Source organism: Triticum urartu, chromosome 3 (assembly GCF_003073215.2).
Source record: "Triticum urartu cultivar G1812 chromosome 3, Tu2.1, whole genome shotgun sequence".
NCBI classification, from domain to species: domain Eukaryota; kingdom Viridiplantae; phylum Streptophyta; class Magnoliopsida; order Poales; family Poaceae; genus Triticum; species Triticum urartu.
Window position 1 is genome coordinate 171,293,012 of NC_053024.1, and position 25,860 is coordinate 171,318,871.

The window sequence follows — 25,860 nt, forward strand, 5'->3', positions numbered from 1 at the left end:
GTCTAGCCAGAGCCACGGATCAGTATGTAAAGGATGTACGGGTGAGTAAATCTGACGATTTATATGTATCAGTAGCCCCTGAGACTTGAAACAGTTAGCAGAACTGATTTAAGGATCATCTTTATTGTGCAGGTTCTTACAGAGAAGAATACTAGGCTGTCACAGGAGCTGGGGGAATGCAAGACCCAACTGCGGGCTGCTGTGGCCGCATTGCAGGAACCGAAAAAGTCACCTGCTGGTAACATTTACTTTAAAGAATGATGGTTACCATATAATGTGTGGCATGGCTGCAGATTTAACAACAGATGTTGCAGATGAATCCGGAGGACCAACATGTTATGCGACAGCTAGAGGCTGGCAAACGCGTGCTGACTGAGGTTAGGCGGGAGAAAAACAATCTCCAAGATGCCAATATTAAGCTGAGCGTGGAACTAAAAGACGTTCGTGGCCAGCTTGCAGACTCCGAGAAGGAGAATAAGCAGCTTTGGCGCAACATTTTCAGTAAGTGCTTGAACGAATCCTTTTAAGGGAGTTCGGCGAAGAAGCCGACTAACAACGTTATGTCTGTAGGTATGGAAATGCCCAGGTCTACGGGTGATCTTCTGTCCGAGCTGTCACATCTGCACGAACAAGTTCGGCAGGTGATGCAGGGTGTTGCCCAGGCCTTGTGGCCGTCCGTCTCCCTGTCAGAGGGCGTTGCCGAGCTTGCGAAGAAGCTCAAGGGAGCACGGAGGCGCTTCCGATTACGGAAGATATCAGCCTGCCGACAGGGTTCCAGAGAAGCCTGGGCCATGGTGAAGACGCGTATACCAAGGCAGACCCAAATCACATGGCCGAGGTCGGACTTATGGGGCCCGACGAAAAAGAGATCCCCGTTAGCTTAGTTTATGGGCAAGTAGAATTAGCCTCAAAGTATTCTCAACAGGATTGTAAGCTAGACCGCCTGTTGGATGGTATAGAAGAGGAATTTAGTCAGTCTGCATGACTATGTAATTAAAGTGACATGTATAATGCCTTCTAGCCGGATTGTAGATCATTTGTCGTTGCGGACCTTTTCGCTTCAACCTCCGGGCCCAATAGTCCGGAGTGTATCCGAATACCCGCTCAGTTATATAAGAACTGGGGTATGCGTGGAGACCAGGCGTAGGCGTCATTAGTGCTTTATCAGACAAGTGCCCAGCTAGTTATGTTATATTACATGGGTAGTAAGAAACATCTTCCAGGGAGAATAGTTTCATTAAGGGTTCCTTTCCCTGGGTAAGCATGCCCTAAAGTGCATGTCTGGACTGCGATAGGAAACACAGGAATAACATCTGGGGGCAGATGTGGACAATAAATAAAAATCATCTTTTGTTCACCGACCAAATATTCCCTTAAGAACACTAGCTTTCGGCTTCACCCAGTCTGTGGTACACATCCGGCTGACCCGGCAATCACAAACGCAGAGGTGCTCCCATTATGCCCTAGCCGAATTAACGGGAACGTAGGGCATAAATACAAGAGCCACGCAACCCAGCTTGGCCAAAACTTAAGTCATATCGATGCATATAATGGTGAAAAAAGGTACATGCAGAAGTATAACACATGTGTGGGGCATGAGGCCCAGATAAATAATTTAAGCTTCTATGAAAGAAGCCCCTAGGTATGCAGAGTGCGGCTAGCGCATCTGTAATGTGCAAGCGAGGCACAAGGTGACCCTTGAAGGCCTAGAGAAATTATAAAAGAAAGAAAGAGAAACAAGATAGATAATGTATATGCAGAAAATGGACAAAGGGAGGGGACTAACATAGAGTCCGGTGCTAGGCGTAGAATCTTCGGAGCCTGGCTGCGTTCCATGGGTTCGGCTCGAGTCGACTAGTCGATGCATCCCGCAGTCGGTACGCTCCACCGGTCAGAACTTGGTCAATAATGAAGGGACCTTCCCATTTGGGCTCGAGCTTGTTCTTTTTCTTATCTGGCAGGCATAGAACTAGGCCGCCAATGTTATAAGTTTTGGCCCGTACTTCTCTGCTTTGGTATCTGCGAGCCAGTTGCTGATAAAATGCGGAACAGGCTTTGGCTACGTCGCGCTCCTCCTCCAAGGTGCCCAAACTGTCCTACCGATCGAGCTCGACTTCTCTTTCTGCGTACATGCGCACTCGAGGTGAGTCAATCATGTCATAGGGCAAGACTACCTCTGCGCTGTACACCATAAAGAAGGGTGTATATCCGGTACTACAATTCGGCGTGGTCCGCAGCCCCCAGAGTATGGAGTCGAGCTCCTCTACCCAGTGCGTGTTAGACTCCGTTAAGGACCGCACTAATATGGGTTTAATGCCGCTCATTATAAGACCGTTTGCTCGCTCGACTTGACCGTTGGTTTGTGGGTGATAGACTGAAGCATAATCGAGCTTCATGCCCATTTTGCTGCACCAGAGTTTTACCTCGTTGGCCGTGAAGTTCGTGCCATTATTAGTGATGATGCTGTGGGGGACACCATAACATCATACAACCCCGGATATGAAGTCTATCACCGGTCCGGATTCGGCTGTTTTAACAGGTTTGGCCTCTATCCATTTGGTGAATTTATCCACCATGACCAATAAGTATTTTTTCTTGTGGGTCCCCCCTTTAAGGGGTCCAACCATGTCAAGCCCCCATGCCGCAAAGGGCCATGTAATGGGGATTGTTTGGAGGGCGGTGGGTGGCATGTGGCTTTGGTTTGCAAAGAGCCGGCAACCGGCGCAACGTTGGACCAAGTCATGTGCATCTGCCCGGGCCGTTGGCCAATAGAATCCTGTACGGAAGGCCTTGCTTACAAGAGCCCGGGCTGTGACGTGATGACCGCCGAGTCCGGCGTGAATTTCTGCCAAAAGATTCCGCCCTTCCTCTTCGGAGATGCACCTTTGAAGGATTCCAGTAGTGCTTTTTTTGTACAATTCTCCCTCATGGACCCTGTAGGCCTTGCATCGCCGCACTATGCAGCGTGCCTCATTTTGGTCCTCCGGAAGTTCTTGTCTAGTTAGGTAGGCCAGGAATGGTTCTGTCCACGGGGCAATAATGGCCATTATTTCGTGGGCTGAAGGTGTTATTTCGGTGGCAGAACCTCCGATTGTGTCAGAGAGTTCAGTATCGGGTATTTTGGCCGGGTCCGGACTGTTGTTACCGGTGTCCCCTTCCCATACTACGGATGGCTTGAACAGCCTTTCCAAAAATATGTTGGGGGGGGGGCGCATCACGTTTTGCGCCGATGCGGGCGAGGATATCCGCCGCCTGATTGTTTTCCCGAGCCACATGGTGAAATTCGAGCCCCTCGAACCGAGCTGGCATTTTTAGGACGGCGTTTCGATAGGCCGCCATTTTCGGATCCTTGGCGTCAAAGTCTCCATTTTTTTGGAATATTGCGAGGTTTGAATCCCCATGCACCTCTAGGCATTGAATGCCCATGGAGACTGCCATCCGAAGACCATGCAACAGAGCTTCGTATTCGGCTACATTATTGGAGTCTGTATACAATATTTGCAATACGTACTGAATGGTGTCCCCGGTTGGGGAAGTCAGGACGACGCCAGCCCCTAGACCAGCTAGCATTTTAGAATCGTCGAAGTGCATGATCCAATTGGAGTATGCGCCATACTCTTTAGGGAGTTCAGCCTCCGTCCATTCGGCGACGAAGTCGGCCAATACTTGTGACTTAATGGCTCGTCGAGGTTTGTATGTTATGTCGTACGGGAGGAGCTCAATGGCCCATTTGGCAATCCGGCCCGTAGCGTCGCGGTTGTTTATAATATCATTAAGTGGCACTTCCGAGGCTACTGTAATCGAACACTCTTGAAAGTAGTGTTGCAGCTTCCGCGATGCCATGAATACCGCATATGCTATCTTTTTGTAATGCGGGTAACGTGATTTGCATGGAGTGAGGACAATGGATACATAGTATACCGGCTTTTGAAGAGGGAATTTATGTCCGTCCGCTTCCCGTTCGATAACGAGCATCGTGCTTACAACTTGATGAGTTACCGCAATGTACAACAACATTGGTTCGCCGATGTTTGGTGCGGCCAGGATTGGGTTGGTTGCCAAGATGACCTTTATTTCTTCCAATCTGGCTGTGGCCGCGTCCGTCCACTCGAAGTGTTCGGTGTGCCTAAGGAGGCGATAAAGGGGTAAAGCCTTTTCTCCTAAGCGGGAGATAAAGCGGCTTAGAGCCGCCACGCATCCAGCTAACTTCTGGATTTGTTTGAGGTCTGTTGGGGTAGCCAACTGTGACAAAGCTTGGATTTTGGCCGGATTAGCTTCAATACCTCTACTGGAGACAATGAAACCCAGGAGCTTTCCGGCTGGTACGCCGAAAACGCATTTTTCCGGATTGAGCTTGATGTCGTATGTTCGGAGGTTGTCGAATGTGATCCTCAAGTCGTCTATCAAAGAGTCGACGTGTTTGGTTTTGACGACCACATCGTCTATGTATGCCTCTACTGTTTTGCCGATTTGCTTCTCCAGACATGTCTGAATCATGCGTTGATATGTTGCGCCGGCGTTTTTGAGCCCAAAAGGCATTGTGTTAAAACAGAAGGGATCATATGGTGTGATGAATGCCGTTGCGGCTTGGTCGGACTCCGCCATCTTGATTTGGTGGTAACCGGAGTATGCATCGTGGAAACACAATGACTCGTGTCCTACGGTAGCATCAATGATTTGATCGATGCGTGGGAGGGGGAAGGGATCCTTTGCGCAAGCTTTATTGAGGTCTTTGAAATCGACACAAAGGCGCCAGGATTTGTCCTTCTTTGGTACCATCACCAGGTTTGCTAGCCAGTCCGGGTGTTTTATTTCTCTGATGAATCCGGCCTCCAATAACTTGGCTAGTTCCTCTCCCATGGCCTGTCTCTTAGGTTCAGAGAAACACCGAAGAGCTTGCTTGACCGGCTTGAATCCCTTTAGGATATTGTGGCTATGCTCGGCTAGCCCGCGTGGGATTCCTGGCATGTCTGAGGGATGCTAGGCGAATATGTCCCAGTTCTCACGCAGGAACTCTCGTAGTGTGGCGTCCACTACGGGGTTTAACTGTGCCCCGATGGAGGCTGTTTTTGTAGGGTCCGTTGGGTGGACTTGGAATTTGACTATTTCATCCGCTGGTTTAAAAGAGGTGGACTTGGATCTCTTGTCGAGTATCACGTCGTCCCTGTCCATTGTGGAGCGTAGCGTGGTTAATTCCTCGACCGAGAGGGCTTCGGATAATGCCTCGAGGGCCAGTGCGGCTGTTTTATTTTCGGCACAGAGTGTTGTGTCCAGATCGCTGGCGAGAGTGATGATTCCGTTGGGCCCGGACATTTTGAGCTTCATGTACCCGTAATGGGGTACGGCTTGGAAGATTGTGAACACCTCCCGTCCTAAAAGGGCGTGATAACCACTGCTGAACGGGGCCACTTGGAATGTAATTTCTTCGGACCTGTAATTATCCGGCGTGCCGAATACCACATCTAGTGTGATTTTCCCAGCACAGCGTGCTTCCCGACTGGGGATGATTCCTCTAAACGTTGTGCTACTTTGCTCAATGCGGTTCCAGTCTATTTCCATCTTTTGAAGAGTTTCCTCAGAGATGAGGTTTAATCCGCTGCCGCCGTCCATGAGTACCTTGGTGAGTAGAAATCCATCCACAATTGGACTGAGAACCAGTGCGGCTGGTGCTCGGGCTGTTCGGAATTTAGGTTCATCACTGGCATTGAAGGTAATAGCCGTGTCACTCCATGGATTTATTGCTGCTACGTGGCAGATTTCGGCCATGGTGCGGAGTGTTCGCTTGCGCCTATTATTTGACGTAAATGTCTCAAAGTCTGTTAACACCGTATTGTTATCCACGGGATGGTGCTCTGTGGCATTTGGGATAAGAAGATCCTCACCGCTTTTGGCCACCTGCCGGAGTATCCAACATGCTCTAAGGCTGTGCGTTGGTATTGTATCCGCTGTACTATGAATTTTGCAGGGTCCATTGAGCCATCCCTCCAGCACGGTTCCATGCCTTGTAGAGGGTTTTTGCTTTTTGGTAATTGACCCAGGTGTCTTTTGATAGTGCACCCTTTTATTTCGGACTGGGTTCGTATTTAGGGCCGGATTATCCCAAAAGTTTGTTTCGGTTTTCCAGGCACTTTCCATCGCACAGTACTTTTGTACTATGGACGCCAAGTCAGTGAAGCGTGATATCACACGGCGATATATGGCATTAAGGATTCCTTTGTCCGTGCAATTATTGCAGAAAAATAAGATTGCGTCTTCCTCGCGACAGTCCTTAACCTTGTTCATCGCAAGGAGGAATCTGGCCCAATAGTGATGTACTGTTTCCTGGGGCTCTTGCCTGATGTGGGAAAGATCGCTTATGTTTGGGTGGGTGGGTGGAATTGAATCCGAACCCTTACCCGATCTGGGATCCAGGGGCCGAGGAATTTCCAATTTTGGAAATTATGGTTTCGGGGTGTTGCCCGATAATCCTGGCCCGTTGCCTGACTCTAAGTTCTGGGATTGGATGCTGTCCTCCCGCGAATGGGTATCCGGCTTGGAGAGCTCAGGAATCTGGACATAGTTGGTCCTCAATATGGAGGAGAGGTCGCCGCATTGTTCCTCCACCACTGCAATATGATGGGTGACTGGTGAAGAGTTAATCTCCCTTTGATCGGGTTTAAGCCCAATCCGATCATAGTCCATAGCGACTCCCAGGGCGGCGATGTGATCCAAGAGCTCGTTTATGGAGGTGAGCTCCACCGGATCCATTTGTTCGGCGAGTGCCGACTTAATGTGGAGGCTGTTTTCGATGACCCGAGAAGTCATCATCGGCGCGGCGGCCGAACAGGCGGTCATGATGAAACCGCCTAGCCGGAGAGTTTGGCCGACAGCCAAAGCTCCCCCAACAGTAATATCATCTTTAAAGACAAGATGAGACATCCTTCCTTCTCGCGACGTCACAGAGGAACTCTCAATGAAAGCACCAAAGTCGGCGTCAAAACCGGTGGATCTCGGGTAGGGGGTCCCGAACTGTGCGTCTAGGGCTGATGGTAACAGGAGGCAGGGGACACGATGTTTTACCCAGGTTCGGGCCCTCTTGATGGAGGTAAAACCCTATGTCCTACTCGATTAATATTGATGATATGGGTAGTACAAGAGTAGATCTACCACGAGATCGGAGAGGCTAAACCCTAGAAGCTAGCCTATGGTATGACTGTATGTTGTCCTACAGACTAAAACCCTCCGGTTTATATAGACACCGGAGGGGGCTAGGGTTACACAAGGTCGGTTACAAAGGAGGAGATATACATATCCGTATTGCCTAAGCTTGCCTTCCACGCCAAGTAGAGTCCCATCCGAACATGAGACAAAGTCTTCAATCTTGTATCTTCATAGTCGAACAGTCCGGCCAAAGGATATAATTCGGCTGTCCGGAGACCCCCTAATCCAGGACTCCCTCAGCGGTCAAGGAGATCTGGAGCGGTGGACAAGCCAGTCGCTGAAGCGGCTCCGGTGAAGTCGTGAGTTGGCAGTTGGGGGTTCCAAGGTGCGGAAGGTAGATCCGGCGGGGTGTGAGGTCCACCGCTAAGGCGGAGGACTAGATTCGGCGGCTTGCCATGGTGGGGGGGTGGGGGGGGGGAGGGGGAGGGGCTCTGGGGAAGAATGTTGGGGGCAAAGAGGGGAAAACAATGGAGTTACCAAAGCAGCCCTTTTCCATTCATGTGGTAGGGGTAAAACAGGAATATTGCAGGGCTAAACTTTCGGGCGCGTGATATTTCGATCTGAGCGGGAAGTTTGAAAGCTTTTGGCGCCTAAAATTATAAGTATTCTGCTCTCGTACGGCCGACTATGATATCATGGCCGACAATTTGTTTGTTTTGCACGCAAAAAAATGTGCAAGTTTTGAAAATCAATGTCTCCAACTCGAAACTTAGATTGTCCATTCAATTAAAATATGGATCATTGAGCTACTACAAGCAAATACCATCATACAGTCCAATTCTAATGAAATTCCAAATGTGTTTATCCTAAATATGATGACAAAAGCAAAAATGTGTATGTGTATGAATAAAGTAGATGATTATAAAGTTTGAACATGCCCATATGTGTATATCTCTAGGTTTGATATATGAATTTGAAATCACGAAATCCCGGCTTAAAAAATGTACCTCCGTTTAAATGAATTACAAAAGCTAATGATGGAGTTGAATTCCAACATTCCAATCTTAGGTTTGTAATTCTGGTACATCAAGGTATATCACGCATGTTCAAAAGTATCGTTATCTCATAGTACAAACTGTGAAACAAATTGATCAACCATGAGTGCACAATATCTCAATTACGCTAAAGTCCCTCAAATATAGACACCTCACTCTTTATCTGAAGTCAACCCCCCACCACCACCACACACACACACATAGAGAAGTCGTTCTCTCCCCCAAACACCAACACACAAGCACACGAGCATTGTAACACCCCTCTCTCTTGTAAAGTCCGGACCCCAACGTAGGTCTCTATCACTTTGTCTCTCAGGCATGCACACATCTCTTCCCTCACTCTCTAGGTCTCCCGCTATCTCTCTTACCCAAGCACACACACTATGTAGAGTGTATATTTCCCATACACACAAAATGTCGCCCCCAAACGTCTATCTCCCTAGTTATGTGGTTCTCGCGCGCTCACCTCACACACCACCCCCACTACAAACAAGCACACTCTTGTCTCCTGGTGCACCACTCTCCTCTTTCTATCTCTCCCACATGCGGACCCGCCCCAGCTCCTTCCCTATATACATATATGTCGTGACTCTTTGCATAGCTCCCTAATGTACAATCGTTCTCGATTTCGCACATTGTTCTCTACACCATCTATTCTAGATCTCTCATGAAGTCCCTATCACAGACACGATGACTTGCTTCCCTTGCGTCTCCGTTCATAGGCCAATTTCGGACAACATCAACGTTGTCTCCCTATCTATACGCCATTTATGGACACAAACGACTACTCTTGCCCCCTCTCTTCCTCTCTCTCTCTCTCTCTCTCTCTCTCTCTCTCTCTCCGTCGCTAGCTCTCTCTTTCTCTCGCTCTCACACCCCTCTCCCACACACACACACACACACACTCAATGTCTCTTCCAATTAGTCTGCTCCCCATGCCTGCACCCGTGCTATCTCGCTACTACACATGTCACACCATTCCGCCTTCCCTTATACTAGGTTTACATCATCAGTGGTCTCTCTACTCCACATATACTCTCTCCCTCTCACACACAAACGCGTACACAAACACACACAGACACGCACAAACACCCATTTATCTGGATCCTCTTCTCTCCTCATGTCCGCATGTGTATCTCACACACTCACTCTCTAATTATGTATATGTGTCTCCACATTACACAACACAAAGCCCCATGTACATGTCTCTCTATCCTCCACACACATAGACACAAAGAATCTGTTATCATTGCCTCAGTCTCTAACATATCACACACGCACTCTCTCTCTCTCTCTCTCTCTCTCTCTCTCTCTCTCTCGCAAACACGCTCAACAAGGGTTTCCCCGTGAATAACTCACCGTCTATTCATCAACAGTCGTGGCAGTACGGCAAACACGAGACGTGAAAAAGAATAAATCTACACGTGCTTAGACCACCTAGTATGACTACTAGGACTAGAGCAAGCCAAAAAGCGCGCCACCGTCACCCCCTCCTTGTCGGCGACGGGAAAATCTTTGTTTTACACAATCGAGAAGTCATTGTGCTAAGGCCCCACACGCCGAGGCGTTTAATAGAATGTAGATGCTAGTTTACGGAAGCAAGTATCGATAATACGTTTGTATCTCCATACTTATATTTCTTCTCTTATAAAAAAACCGAGTTGGTGATGATGGTACGTGTGCCATCTTGCAATATAGACCGTCCGATCTATATCCGACGGATGGAAATTAAACTAAAAGATACCCGCACCCCTCTCCACATTTGCAGACAAGGCCTTCCCTCATTCATCCTTATATCCAACAAACCTCATTGTTGAGCAATTAAGAAAGGAAGCCTCTGGAACAAACTGGCCTGGTGGCCGCTGTCGTTGTCGTCAATCCTCATGCCTCCGTTCAGTCCGAACACCAACCACCACCACACCCCACTCCTCTTCTCCTTATCTCATATTTCTCGAGATATCATTAGTTTTTACACATGGGATTACTCCCTCAAGGGTCAATCACAACAAGTGTTTTATAAAAAAATGCATCTTGATGTTCCGTGCAATGCACGGATCTTGCTAGTACTCCTACACAAGACTAAGTTGGTGATGCTGGTGTGTCTGCCATCCGTCGTTTCTGACCATTAGATCTACATCTAATGATTGTGAGGTAAGTTGTTGCCTTTTCTCACCAACATCCCACTTGTCTACCAATTTGCAGAAAAACTCATAATTAGTATCTTAAAACCAACCACATCCCTCCCTGACCTCACCAAAACAGCCCAAGGAATATATTCTAATTGAAACATAATATATCTCTAGTGACACATGTATATCAAAATTAGAGTGTTTTGTACCAAGTTTGTGAATAAGTATTATTCTAATTATGATTCGTTGCAATGGACATGAACATTGCTAGTATTTCCAACCATGCATTTTTTTCCTAGTATTCCATAGTTTCGAGTTTTCCATCAAGATATTAGTCACTCATGGTTGATATTTACTTTCAATCATGTACACATATGCACTATGTAACTAGCCTTGCTTATTGGCTTCCAAAGCTTAACTTTCACTCCTACTTACAATATGTAGAGTACTTAACAAAAAACTACCACTTTCAACCAGCCCTAGGAAGAATCTATTGTACAAAAAATAGCAAAAACATACCCAAAATTTCTTAATCCACGCCAAAAATTACCTAGTACTCCTACCGATTAGGTTCGTTTAAACCCATTTATGACAGGGTTGGCCCACATATCCGTGCTGACAAGGCAGCTTAAACCAACACATTTTGTTTGACCGTTGACACGAGGGACCCACATCTGACCTTCTATCCTATTATTCCCCCTCAAATCATTATTTTTCCTGAACATTACTTCAAACAGTACTGATGCGTGTTCGTCGGTGGCGCCGGTGATGAGCGAGTTGGCCGCCACTCCGCCGGACGGGCCGGACGCTGTGCTGGCCTCTGCACGGGTTGGCAGGCTGGCCCGAGGGTGACTCACGAGCGAGAAAGCTCCGCGCTGGCCTTCGTTCAAGCTAGATTGCTGGCCTTAGCGCGACGCGCGCGAGCAAGCCGCCGCGCTGCCATGTCAATCTGGCTAGCAAACCTTGCAGACAAGCAACTGGACGGAGCTACCTTGGCTAGCTAGCGGCCGCGAGTGCCAGACGGAGCTGGCATCCAGGCTGCCACAACATGGGCTCTGCACCGCCGGCGGGTTTGCCCTCGCCTTCTACCGCCGGCGGTAGCTGCATCCCATGGCCGAGGATGACTAGGTGGACGGGCCGGAGGTAGGAGGTCACTCGAGGATTTTGTTGGTAAGAGCATGTACAATGGTTGATAAGGTAGTCTTACCTTAAGTCTGCCACGTATGCAAGTGGTAGTAGTTTCTTGGCATTTTAGTGGTTTCTTGCATTATTAGAGCAAGTACAATAGAGCTGAGTCAGCAGGCTATAAGAAATAAACTAGTATATTTCTGCTTAGTTGGAGGAAAGAGAAGAGGAGAGAGAAGATAAGCGGGCTCTTTGTGAAGAGCCAGCTCTAGCACGTGCTCCTAGGCACTTTGTGAGAAAGAGAAGTGGGCCACATAATAAAAAAGTAGTACACTCTTTTGATCTATTATTTTACATGTTGGCTATAAGATGGGCTGTAGATGACATGGCACTGGCTTATAGCCAGCAGCAGATGATATGGGTTTGTTGTAAGGAACAATGTACGTACTAGTAGCGACAAAAGGCGATTCTAGGTTGCGTTGTACTCCAACGAGTACTACTAGTGGTCGCGGGAGTGTATACCTCGTTTTGTGGGTTCGATCCCGGCCGAACGCACGATGACCTTCTTTTAAATAGTACTACTACACTTTGCTGCGAGCCAATATTTTACACGGGTAGTTTGAGTTTTGAAGTCAAACGGACGTGCGGCCCCACAATCTGGGTGCACTGGACAGCCTAGCCATGTGAGCGGGTTTTCCTTCCCAGCATCCCGTGGCTCGCGTGCTTGCCCTAGCCGCACCTCGCTTGCAGCTTCCTCATCAGCTAGTAGCATATTTAAACTAGCGCCTCCCAATTAAGCCCGAGGAGCCGGAAAAGCCTGGCGGGGCATTGGGAACTGTGCAATATGGCTCTGTACGTAAAGTGCTCTACTCCCTCCATCTAGGTGTGTAAGTCACCTTACGAAAACCAAATAATCCCAAAACACTTAGGCATCGTACATTAACTCCCTTCTCGTTTTTTGTTTTGTGGCATATCAACCAATAAGATATGTGGACTGTGCATGCTTTCAATGACTTGAGACTACCAAACATAACATGCAGTGGTTAGTTCATTGCATGCAATGCTATTAATTAGCAAAAAGACATTAAGTTTTCTCATTTTCCTCTCCGCCTTGGTCGTGATGCACAACGTAAGATGACTTACACACCTAGACAGAGGAAGTACTACTACTCTATAGCTTGTGGCGTTGCACGCATGGACTTCACTCCATTATCGGCTCTACTATAAAAGAAATTCCTCTTGACGTGTTTTTTTGAAACGGAGGCAAAAGCTTTGCTTCATCTCATTCATAAAGAAGGAACTACTAAAAAAGTTCGACGAGATCCATTACACCTCCACAAATGGAAGCGAAAAGCCTAGTCTCGCTGTATCAAATAACTCAAATGTTCTGCCCCCGCAGTAACCGTCACTGATAAATAGGCTGCTAGTGTGTGCGTGAGAGGAGCGGCTGAGTAGGCCAGCTACGTGAGAGGAGCGGCTGAATAGAGCACCGTGAGTACCCACTAGGCCACTACGCGGGTGTACTTCCCCTGCATTGATAGTACAGCGATGGTTCTAGAGAACAGTAGTACCCTCCACTTCTAACTGTAGCTCCTTGGCCCTGAGATTCAAGAGTTCAAAACTGGTGGACTATACTAGAGTAGACTAGAAGTACAGTACATCACACCACTAGTTGAGAAAAGTAGTACTAGTACTGCTACAATACGAGTACGTACTCCTCCGTCACATAATGTAAGACGTTTTTTGACACTAGTTGGCGTGTACAAAAAATGGCAAAAACATACGCAAAATTTCTTAATCCACGCTAAAATCTACTACCTAGTGCCAAAAATTTCTTACTAGTGCTATTATTTACAGTATAGTCCAATCCCATAACGTTCCATAATCCCTTTCTTTCAAAAAAAATCTCTTCTAGAGAGAAGATTGCTATCTCCACGTGAGCTTCTCATAGGCCAGCGCCACCGCATGCAGTCATGTGAGAGAGAGGGAGACATCCATGCAGCATGCAGAGAGAGGAGAACGCGGGCGGACATCCAATGGGCTGCATGGGGCATTTATAGCTGCTAGCTCCTCCCATCCATGCGCCAGGGGTATTTCTGTCCAGAAAGCATGCAGCGAGCCCCTGCCTTGGTATCCGGGTCTGCTCTTATGCGCAGAGTAAAAAGAATCGGAGGGAGTACTAGTAGTAAATAAGAGCCTCACCCCTTCGCTGAGGAACGATCTATAGTAGGAAGGGACGAGGCCCTGCGGTTACTACGCTCTTATCTCCTCCTCGCCAGTTCCCCTCCCCCCGAAGAGAAGGTAGTTCGTTGCTGCTCCCATGGATTCTCCAGGCGGTTCTCCTCCTCGTCGGGGCTGTGAGACCTTGGACGACGATCCTGTGGGAGAAATCGCACACCGCTCCGATGTCCTCACCGCCGCAAGACTCGGTGCTTCCTGGCCAACTTTTTCAAGACGCTGCTTAAACATGCCATGCTTGTTGGTCTTCCATGCGTCCTCGAGGAGAAGGTTTTTCTATGGGAAAATCCTTCGAACAGTCCACCGCTCCCTGGCCATGGTTGCACGTTGACTCCGCTAGAGTTGCCGACGTTGAGAGGTAGTCGGGTTTTATCCGATGAGCAGGTCAGTAATGGAGTTTGATCATGTAGTACTTGGTTATTCCATTTCCATCCCGTAATTTTTCCGCTGCCCACCGTCTTATATATAGGTCTGGGTCGGTGCCAATGAAGATTTGATTGCATACCTCTGGCCGGATACCACCATCATTTTGCACAACATCCACAAGAGTGCGGCCGTTCCGATAGACCCCTTCTCCATCATTGGGATCGGCCTTCTGGATTGGCTGGGCTTGAATACGTATGATGATGACTACATGAGATTGAAGAAGCTAGCAATTGCGGACCCGCCAACAAAGCGACGTGGCTACGACGATTATTATCTCATCGCGGTGTTCGACATAAGGATTGCCATCCATGCAAGAGGCAGTAATGACAGAGGCTGGCGCATGTTGGCGGCAGATTTGTGCCCGTACACGTTCGAAGACGCCGTGCACCATCTAGGCCGCATCTTCGCAGTGACAAGCCAGGGGACTTGTTTCATCTGGTTGCCATCCTACGGTACGGGAGATTACAAATGGAATGCACAAACCATCATTTGCATGCCTAACGGTACTCCATTATTTTGCAGGGACCAGTCATCCCCCGATCAAAATAAGATCGCCGATCCTGGATGTGCATTTGCATCCGCGATTCGGTCTAACTTGGAACCTTGTAGCCAACTTTGGCATATTGGGATCAACTATCTTAGCAGTCATTACCCATGGTACCACTAATGTGCAACATGGTCACACAATCTACCACGATCGGACCGTCACCATCTACCCAGGTATTCCATTTTTAACCCTCTTGTCTTCTCTTTCATTGTAGTACTAGTAGTATACTTCGTAGTACTAGTAGGAGTACTTTTTACCTTGGAGGACGCGTATAGCTAGCTAGGCCCTTGAAGACTTGAACCCACTAGCTGCCACCATTTTTGTTTTTCCATGTCTTACTATCTCATCCATGTAGCCAAGAGTGGCTATATATAATAAGCCGATTATTTTACTTCCTCTATACCGGAGTAGTACTATTTGCTGCACAGAATTACTGACCGCCATATTTGAGCACAACATTATTATGCATGGACCTTGACTATGTACGTCACCATGTGTCCAGATCTAGGATGCCGCGTGTATCAGATGAACGGCGCCGAGTTCGACCCCTGTGATGCTACGTGGGTGCCGAGGAACACTCTTGGAGAGTACTCGCTTTTCATCGGGGACAGCTACCCCATTGTGAAGCAGATGCCACCTTCCGTGCATGACACGGAAGGCCTGCCGTTCATGAAGCATGGTTGTGTCTTCAGTGCGCACCGCCGGACGAACGACATGCTGGGACACGCTATCCCTGATTTATGCTGCTTCAGCTTGGATGAGTCTCCATCGTGTGGAACCGGACTAGAAAGCTGCGACAATGATTCCCGTTGCCCACCGCTATGGATCGTGCCATCCATGAAGAACACCTGGGACTGGAACCTGGAGGAGGACATGTAGCCCATCTATAACATGTAAGTGGAGTACGGTAATTGTGAATGGTAGCGCTGTGAATATATGTAGACTAGTCGTGCACAAATTTATCACATGAATTGGAGATGAACTTGTGTGGCATACTGGCATTTGTCCTTTAGAATTTATTACTAGTAAATGTGTTATGTGTATGTGCAACTTGTGTTGTTGTTGCACGGGCTCCAACACGCTCTTTGAGAAAAAAAGGTGGCACAACTTTGGATATACGTGACGTGGCAGCATCAGACAGTAGCATCGTTCGCTATAGTTGTAGTACACTCCTACTAGGACGACAACTCCTATAAAACCTTGCACTTGGCTCTTCACCTCTTCGGAAGGTCCAACAATGATTATACTATAGTACAATATGCTTCTGGCAATCTGACACCGATTGAACTGCTGCACGTCCACCGTGAGGGCGAGGGAGAGGGCGAGGGCGAGGGAGAGGGCGCTGTAGTCAAAACCTTCTCCTCGTCATGCGAACCACCGCGTGCGTGGGCGAGGGAGAGGCGTAGTAAGCAAGCTTCTCCGCATTCGGCGAGTTGATGGGACACATCAAAGCAGTACTAGTACTAGTACTAGTAGTAGTCCATACTGCGTCCTTTCCGATTAATATGGCTTAATTTTAAATGAGAAAATACACTAGCGGTCAACGTATGTAACAATACGCTCTTTACGGTCACTATATATAGTTTTGCGGCGATTATACGATCACTAGCTCATCGTAGAGCACCGTATTGCACCCTACTGACCGGCCACATAGTCGACGTGGCACTTTGTTGACTGGTTAAATTGTGACCTGGTTTCTGGGTCCCACCTGTCATTTGGCAGAGCAAACAAATCAATTAAACAAAACTTTACGCAGGTGCGACACGAGTCCAACCCTTGCGCGTGAACCGCCCTGGCTGTGTATGTGAGTGCATGCACGTGTCCTCCCCCGGTCTTCCAACAAAGAGTGTACATTGGCTATAAAACAAAGAGTGTAGTACATGATGTACATCTACACTTCCAATGCATTTAGCCTTTAATCTAAATCGATATTGATTGACTAGTGCACCAACTTGTGCTGTAGGTATAGGCTACATGTCTATCCTTAATTACAACATGCAACGGCCTTCATTTAATCTTCTTATCTCAATGGTCGCATGCACACATAAGTCTGCTACTTTTGGGCATTAATTATGCCCTGGTCAATGTGTAAATCTCGAAATGTACAGTCTTTCACGTACGTAGGGAGTAGGTTGAGCACTTGAGCGTGAGCGTGTGTGTTGCGTCGTGTGGTGTGTGCCGCATGGGTGCGTGAGTGTTGCGTGCGTCCATGTGTACGTGTGAGTGTTGCATGTTGCATGCATGCATGTGGCTTACTCCCTCCCATTGACATGTTCATATTTCAAGCTTCCTCTGTTCCCTCCATATGGTGATACTCCCTCTGTTCCCAAATAGTACGGAGTAAAAGCCTCCCTCTGTCCCCAAATACGGAGTATTTGTATTTCTACAGATTTCAACAAGTGACTAGGTACGGAGCAAAATGAGTGAAGTGAGCGTAGAGGCATAGGGATACTGTAGAAAGGAAGTCCTCGCGATCCATTATTCCCCATCTCGGTCAGAGAGAACTATTCAACTAGTCTTCACAGTGAAGTGACAATACATGCTGCAGCAGATGGGACACGTAATTAATAAGCTGAACCAGTGTGTTGGTGTTACTAAATCAGCCTTACCCAGTACTGCCATCTCTTCTTCTTCCTCCTCTCTTCTTCGTCCTCCTCTCTTCCCCATCACCGGCCGCACACCATTTACCCCCGCTCACTACTCACCCGCCCGCGCCATCTTCCTTGGTAGCTCACGCGTACCATATCCCCCCGCTCACTGCTCGGCCACATGAGGAGAAGCTTCTTCGCTCGCCCGCCTGAATCCACTTCCCCACCGGCTCGCAGGCACCGAAAACCCCAATGGCAGAACCAACTAACACACGGAGCCGCGATTGGAATTCCCTCCCTGATGTTCTCTTGGAGCAGATCTGTAGTCATATGGACCTACTCAGCACCATCCGTCTGGCTGCATGCTCGGCGTCTTTGTACCTTCTACTCGTCTGCAACTAGCTGGCTCTTTTCAAGACACCCTGCTTGCTGATGCCCGATCCTCGCAGGTGGCCCAGACACCTACCTAACGAACCCACAGAGGTTTCCGTGGTGCCCCTCGACATGCTACCACTACCCGTCCACCTATCCTTCATGCGCGGCCACTACTGGGCGGGCATGAAGGCCAACTGGATCGTCCTCATCCACCACACCGGTAGTCCTTGGCGTCTCGTGGATATCTACACCCAGCGAGAGATCACCCTTCCATCGTTGGATACTGCCGCCATCGAGCCTCGCGGCCCGCCGGACACTCCTACCTACTACGCACGAGACGCGTCAAGCTTTTGGCTCGACCTCTGTTTGCAGAAAGTTGTAATCTGCGAAGTGCCCACACCATCAGAAGACTACATGGATTACAAGCTCATTGCCTTGTTCAACATGGGATTAGTCTATCTGGAATCTGGTTGCCATACATGGTTATGGCTCATCATCAATCCCATTGAGGCAACATTTCTGTCTGATGCTATAGTGCATGATGGCATCGTTTACGCGGCCGACGCACAGATTGGCTGCCTATACTGGTGGAATTTATCGTCGTGTAATTGTTCTATCTCATCTCATCTTTACCTTATGAATACTACTGCCTGTTCATTTGTTACAAATTTAGAATGCATAGCATGTCTATAACCACATCGTTGCTATATGTTCCTCTCATTTCCTAGATTTTTATGACCACACATGTTATTGTTAGAGTTGATATGAGAACAATTGGCATCTAATGATTGTTAGAATACATATTATGAGCATAACACCATGATTGCTATATGTTACTCTCGTTTACAAGATTTTTATAACAACACATGTTTTTGCTTAGAGTTGATACGAGAACACTAGTAGTAAGTGCTATGGTAGAATATGAGTAGGCGCTGTCATAGCTGTTTTCCTCTCATTGTTATGTGATGTTTGAACCATGACATATTGCTAGAATATGAAAGCCATTGGCTTATGTTTTTAACTTGGGGTATGATTATGACCATGGCATTGCAATTCTCTGTCTATGATATGTGTCACTGTTATAATAATCTTAATTCCATACATACTCTGAACATGATTGTTTATTTTTGTCCTTTTGGTCTACAATTTGAATTGTTGCAGCAGACGCAAATGCGCTGGCCTTCATGATTCCAGGACCTGGAATCATACCAGCCGATGGGTGGTGGTTTATCGCTCGTTCAGCTGACGGCGGTCATTTGATGCTCATTCGCACGTACCAAATTGACAAAACCATTCCATCAAACCACATGTAGTACAATGTGTGGGGCATTCGTGACATTGATCGCTATGGCTGCTTCGTGTTCGAGAAAGATCCCAGCTCCGTTGGGCCAGGCGTATTCAACTGGAGGCGGGTTTACAGCCTCGGCAACCACTCCTTGTTCCTCGGGCTCAATTATCCGATCATCCAACCAATCATCGATCATATCACAGGTGATGATTACTGTGCTATGCAACTTCCATTCGCGAGGGGGGGGGGCTGTGTTTACACATCATACCATGGGTTTCATGAATCACCATATCCAGAGATTCGTCGACACAGCTTGGTGCCAGATAATCTTCAGTGTGTGAAAGGCATCAAGCTTCCATGCGATGGATGGCTTTTGCAAACCCGACATGCGGCGATGTGGTTCATGCCAACAGCAAATATGCACAACTTGATTCGTGCTGATATCTAGACTGAGCCATGTATTTTGCTGCTGTAGCACGACCCTCTTTTGTTGGATATTATGTACTGTTGTTAGTTTGAAGCACTCCTCTGGTTTGAAGGATAGATACCTTCCTGGGATCAAGTGCATCCTAACTCACCTGCATAGGATGTACTGATAATGATGATGGAGATGCTGTGCAGAAGCCATATATATCAGTTAGGCTTTAAGTGCGTACTTGTTAGTTAAACCTATGTATAAATTGTGACACTAAATACGACTAGTAAGTAGTACAGTAGCAGTACTAGTATACATCGGTCAAATTATTCATCATGTCCACACATTGAATTGACGTGACAACATGCTGCGCGTGAGGTGACACAAGAAACCCGACGGCGTGTTCGGGTATTCTGGACTTCAGATTTGGAGTACCACTTATCTGTTGAAATATTTCATCATTCACTTAAAATAGTCGATTTATCATACATTGAGTACCATATAACTGGAATTACCGATGCAAGTCGAAGAAGGATTGGCCGGTGCTGCCAGCTGGCGTCAAGTTCGATCCCATGGATTAGGAGCTAATTGAGCACCTTGAGGCCAAAGTGAGTGCTGACAGCGCGAGATTTCAGTCTCTCATCGATTTGTTCATACCAACCATCGACAAAGAGCACGACATATTGTGACAGCCTGGTTTTTGCCCTCTCTTATTTGTTTGAGTTTTCATTTGAATTTTTTTGAAACATGGAGTTTTTGAATCTTTTCATTTGGACTTAAACACTTGGGCATCCTTGGCTTTCACCCAAGTGTTCATTTCTCTCCCAAACCATCATTTCACTTCTGATCCACCACAAAATAATCTTTGGAATATTTTTCTTAAATGAAAAATATTCATTTTCTCTCTAAAACCCTAAGCCAAATCTGTTTTCTCCAAAGCAATCCTAATTTTTATGGCTCGGAAAATTCTAAGAAAATTCACAAATATTCTCGGGACCCTAGGGCACCTCCCTGAGCAAAAATATTTCATCACTTTTTGGAATATTTTTGCTACAGAAATTCTTTTCTGTTCTGGACAGAAATGGTGGTTTCTAAAGCAACTACCATTTTACTTGCTCCATTTGACCTGATCTTTCTTGCGCTTATTTACCTTAGTAACTTTAAGCTAGCCACCAAAGCACAACATCAAACTCCCATCCAGTTGACCACAGTAACATCACAAAGTTACTGTCCAGAAACTTACCAGACTTGTAAAATTTTCTCTACTACGCCTGGATCCAAACCAAACCATGGTAAACTTCAAAACCACCGCGAACAACATGCCAGACATGATTTTTGGACGAAGGCTGGCCTGAGGAGAGAGTTCGCACGATGACCACGCATGTCCATGATGCCAGGCATGCGTGTCGACGCGCTCTGGGAGCCGCCGAGCGCTCTGTTTGCGCCTGCTCGCTTCCCCCACCTACCAAACAAACTCGCCACCATTATCGTGTCAACACCCTTAACTCCGCCTTGGCACTCATCGACGCCGGAGCTCGCCGCAGCAAGCACGGGCAAGGTCCGGCCAGCCCAACAGTGCGGAGCGCACTGTGCTCGTCGTCACCCCCTTGATCCTGTGCTCGTCTCCGCTCGCCCACAGTGGCCGCGTGACCTCTGTCGCCTTCTCCCCCTCTCACTGACGCCGCTCGTCGCTGGGCGCCGTGGACAGGTGTCCACCGACGGAGCCCGAAGCACCCTCGCCACTCGCCTATATATAGAGCCCCTCCCCAACCTCCTCGAGCATCCTCCAGCACTCACACACACTCCACGGTCGAGTAGGAAGCCGTAGCCCGACCGGGCAGGCCTCGGGCCGCCGTCCCCGAGCTCGAGCTCGCCGGCAATCCTCTCTGGTCGCCGCGGCAGCTCCAGCCCCTCCCAGTCCTGGGCGACGCCTCCAGGGCTTCCGCCTCTCTCCGTTGAGGCCATCTCGCCCGCTTGGAGCCTCCGGAGTGGCCCCTGCTCGCCGTCTTCTTCAACTCCGGTGACCCCCTCGTTTTGCCTCCGCTCACGAGCTAGATTCCGACGCCGTCCGACCACCCCTAGCCACGCTACGGGTACGGGCAGGTGCGCCTCGACCTCCTCTTTCCATCCCTCCCTCTCGTTTTGGCCAAAGATCCCTCGTCGCCGGCGAGAGCTCCGGCGAAGCCGCGGGCATCTCTATTTCTCTCTCCCTCTTCCCCCACCTGACTAGTGGGGCCCGCTAGTCAACCACTCAGTACGCACGTGAAGCGGTACGAGTGGTGGCGCCCCTGGGCTTTACGCCTTCGACGTCACCCCCCAGTCTTTTTCTTTTATTCAAATTCCTTTGAATTTACGGAACAATTCAAACTATTATAACTTTTTAACCATAAGTCCAAATGAATTGATTCTTTTTGCATTATGTTCTTCGAAAGAAAATCTAACAGCTCACCAAAGATGAGATTTTTCTGAGCTGTTTAGAATTTTTGGTGAATTTGAGAAGTGTTCTTGATATTCTGTTTTTGTGTTTAAAATTATTTTCAGAAGGTGAGGCTTGTCTTGAGGATCACCAGGAGGCTTGTGAACCTCATCTACACTAAGGCAAGCCACAGCATCATTTTTATGATGCCATTTCAATATTTGTGATTTTCTCACTTGAATGAAATGATTAACCCAAGCATTTAAATAATTATTGAGCGATTTGTATTCTGTTAAATGTTGGATAGTTGTTATGCCTGATTTACAGAATAGTTGAAACTACTTTAGTGGATAAAGCAAGTTAAGATTTATTTGAGGTGATGTTAGAAATAATTTTGTTATGCATGGTAGTTATTTTAGCTATATTTTTGCCTTCCTGAAATTGATAAAAATTTGTTAGAAAATATTTCGTTAGATCATATTACTTGTTTTACAGAAAGTTTGAACTTAATTTAGTGATAAAGAAAGTAAGAATTGGTGATAGTAAAATCTTTTGTTATGCATATGAAAAAGTTATCGGAGTTGCTTTCTTGCGTAAGAAATTAATGAAACTTGTTGCAAAATATTTTGGTTCAGTTGTGAGTCATTTTGAGCTAGTAGAGTAATGTGAGTTGTCGACGGTTATGCTTGGTGTAAAGATGACATTGGTCATTTTTTTATGATGTATGTGTTGTTTTGCATTTCATGGCATGCTATGACACCGGTCATTGTTAGTTTAAAGTTGAAACTGAAAATAACTCAACTTGAATACATCGTTGACTGGGTCATGGTGCCGCTAAATCGAGTTCTTTCTAGTGCAACCACATTTGCCTTTATGGGGGGCCTTGATTCGGTCCATCGACACGGCCTCTGGTCGGTGTCTCCATCTAGGTAAGGTTATGTCGTGTTTGCCCTGGCCCGGCAAGTAGACATAATCTTGTGTGCTCGTTGATGAGATTATGGTACCGAGTCCTCGAGTGGGAGTGTCCCAGAGTGGGAGTTTGACCACGACGGTGGTCGGGGTGTCTTTGGTAGACACGGGGCCACCCAGGACCAGCCCGTTGGGGATTTGGGTCGGAGTGGCCGGGAGAGTGTTGTGGCAATGGAGGGGTTGTATCGGAATGCCATTGGTCCACCCGAATGGGAGTGCGAGGCCATGGGTTCCGTGGTGTGGGTACAGTGTGCTACCTCTGCAGAGTGTATAATCTATCGATAGCCGCGTCCACGGTTACGGACACCACGTAGTAGGTCCCACCATGAGTCAACGAATAATAAAAATTGCACACTAAGCTGTAAAACTTTGCATTGTCGATGATGGTAGAAAGGCCATCGAGGAATTTGGGACCAGATATTGGTTGTGGTTGTGATCGCCGTAAGGATCACGAGTCATGTTGTTAAAGACCACATTGGTGCTGTGTTTTACCACCTTGGTGGTGTGTTTGTGATCTGAGGATGATCACGGTGGGTAAGTTGTCCCAAGGGATGTTCAAGCATGATCACAACATGTTGACATATAGTGTTGCATTCTAATTGGTTAAATATAATGATATTTTTTGTCATTATGATTATGCTTGTTGTGAGCTTGCAAGTAAATTCAATGTACTGACCTGGCGTGTCATGCCAGATTTCAGGAAAGTCTCGTTGGAAAGGAGCGCTTATCGTGTCTAGATCGTGTCCACATCGGTGTCCCTATGATATGGAGCTTCCGCTACGACGTTATTCCGCTGCCACGTAGTTGTTCGGATCGAGGCCCCTTTATGTTCACTAAATAATGTACATATTGTTCAGCCGCACCGAGTGTGCCGCTTGGCCTCGACCGCTGTTGTAATATGAACTCTGTTCCACTAGCATCAATAATGCGGTTGTTTTCTATACCAATATGTTGTGTGTTGCCAGAAGACACTGTCTCTGGGCTGGCAATGCAGGGTAAACCGGTCGCTCTGTGCCGGGGTGCCACAACGATTGGTATCAGAGCCGCGCTGACTGTAGGCCACGTAGACTACGGTGTGTTAACTGGACGCTAGACGCGAGTAAATTTGAGTGCCAGTAGTAGTCATAGCTGGTTGTTGCATTCTAGTCATTTGATTATTATTGTTATGCTAACCTGCTAATGGTTGTGAGTGTAGATGGTTCCGGTGCCGTATCCGTGCCAGTTGCAGCTGATGCCGTACAAGTCACGGCACCTTCTCCGCAACGTGTGGCATTGGCTGTACCCTCACGGAGACGAACCCGTCTACCGTGTGTACCGGGAGCGTCTAGCAGACTCAGTGTATGAGTATCACGCAGTGGTTACTCTGCGCACCAGCTTCGATTCCGGCTCTTACACTCGCACTTCTCGGAGCGGTTACGCCTCCCCCGCTTCTCAGGCTGTCCAGTTTGCCGCATTTGAGGTCCATGTCGAGCTTCGTTATACCGAGGTTCAAATGCAGCACCACCCAGGTTTCTATTATTACCCATCTCTGCACGACAACGGTCGTGTCCGTTTTCCTCTCGTTGACCCAGAGTCTGATAGTGTTGCTAGCCATCTTCCTCGCTATATCACTGCTAGCTATCTGATGATCCACGAGCTAGCTCGAGAGCCGACTCATGCCCGTACTGCTTTAGCCGCTACCTTGGTCACTACTAGATCGACCACTACTCCGTCCTCACTGGGATTTACCTCTTATGTCCTAGTTAGCTCTAGCTCCCCTATTTCGCCGGTTACTCCCCCGAGTAGCACAGGCGTCTCGGCCGTGAACCCTCTCAGTGCTCCTGCCGAGTGGGTCTCACTTCTTGCTACTCCTACAACCCCGATGCTTCATCCTACCACTGCCCCTGAGGGAGAGCCCTCGAGGCAGTGGCGTCGCGTTACCTTTGACCCGGAGGTTTCCGTTAACCACGTCAGTTCGGGATCTGAGACCGCTTCAGGGGAGGACACCGCAGCACCAGCAGAGCAGTAGTGTCTTTGAGTATTCACAGTCATCTGGATGGTGTACGGATGTAGTTTTACGAGTCATGATGCTTCATGTATGAGAGTAGTGGAACCAGTCAGGTCGTTTAATTTTCATGTATGAGTCTATGTATAATTATGTTGGGACTTTAATCGCCGTATTTTCTTCGCTCTTTTTTCTTTTTCGAGATTTGTTGCTGGCTTTTCCCCAATTTTATTCTTAGATGTCTCTCATCTTGATTGTGTTGCCTTGGGAAAAATACTCAATAGGATGATGGAGGGAGGCAGCAGTAGCAATGTTCGTGAGGGAACTCCTGTTCGTCGTTCCGCACGACAGGCAGGATATTCTCCCGAGCCGTACGTTCAGCCACCACCTCCACCGCCTGATCCTCCCTCCACCGAGCAAGTTCTGCGTATGTTTGAAGAGAAAAGGAACAATGATCTGATTGAAATATTGAGAAGTGTGCAAGCTATGGTTGGACAGAATGGAAATCACAATGGTCATCACTCAGAACTGTCAGATTTTCAGAGGACCAATCCACCCAGTTTCAGTCATGTTGTTGACCCATTGGATGCCGACGATTGGTTGCGCACCATGGAGAAAAAGCTTGAGATCGCCCGTACTGAAGGAAATGATAAAGTCCCATTTGCAACCCATTACCTTGAAGGCGCAGCTTCCATATGGTGGGAAAATACAAAAGCCATGTGGCCGATTGATGAGGAAGTCACCTGGGAAAAATTCAAGGATAAGTTCTGCAAGTATCACATCCCTACTGGAGTTATGAAGGCCAAGCAGCGTGAATTTCTCGCGCTCGTCCAAGGAAATCAATCTGTGGCTGAGTATCTGCAAAAATTCAATCATTTGGCCCGTTACTCTCTGTATGACGTGGCCACAAAAGACAGGAAGGTTGACAGATTTCTTGGAGGTCTAACTCCGCAACTCCGTTGTGCTCTCAGCATGTTTGATTTCACTGATTTCCAAACTCTGGTAGATAAGGCGTTCATTGCTGAACGGGAGCACAAGCTTATATCAGATAATAGGCCTGCTAACAACGACAACAAGCGCAAGTTTGAGCCAAAGAAGGACGGACAACCTGTGCAAAAGGCTCGTACCTGGCAGCAGACTCAGGTGGAATACAGGCCAAATTGGC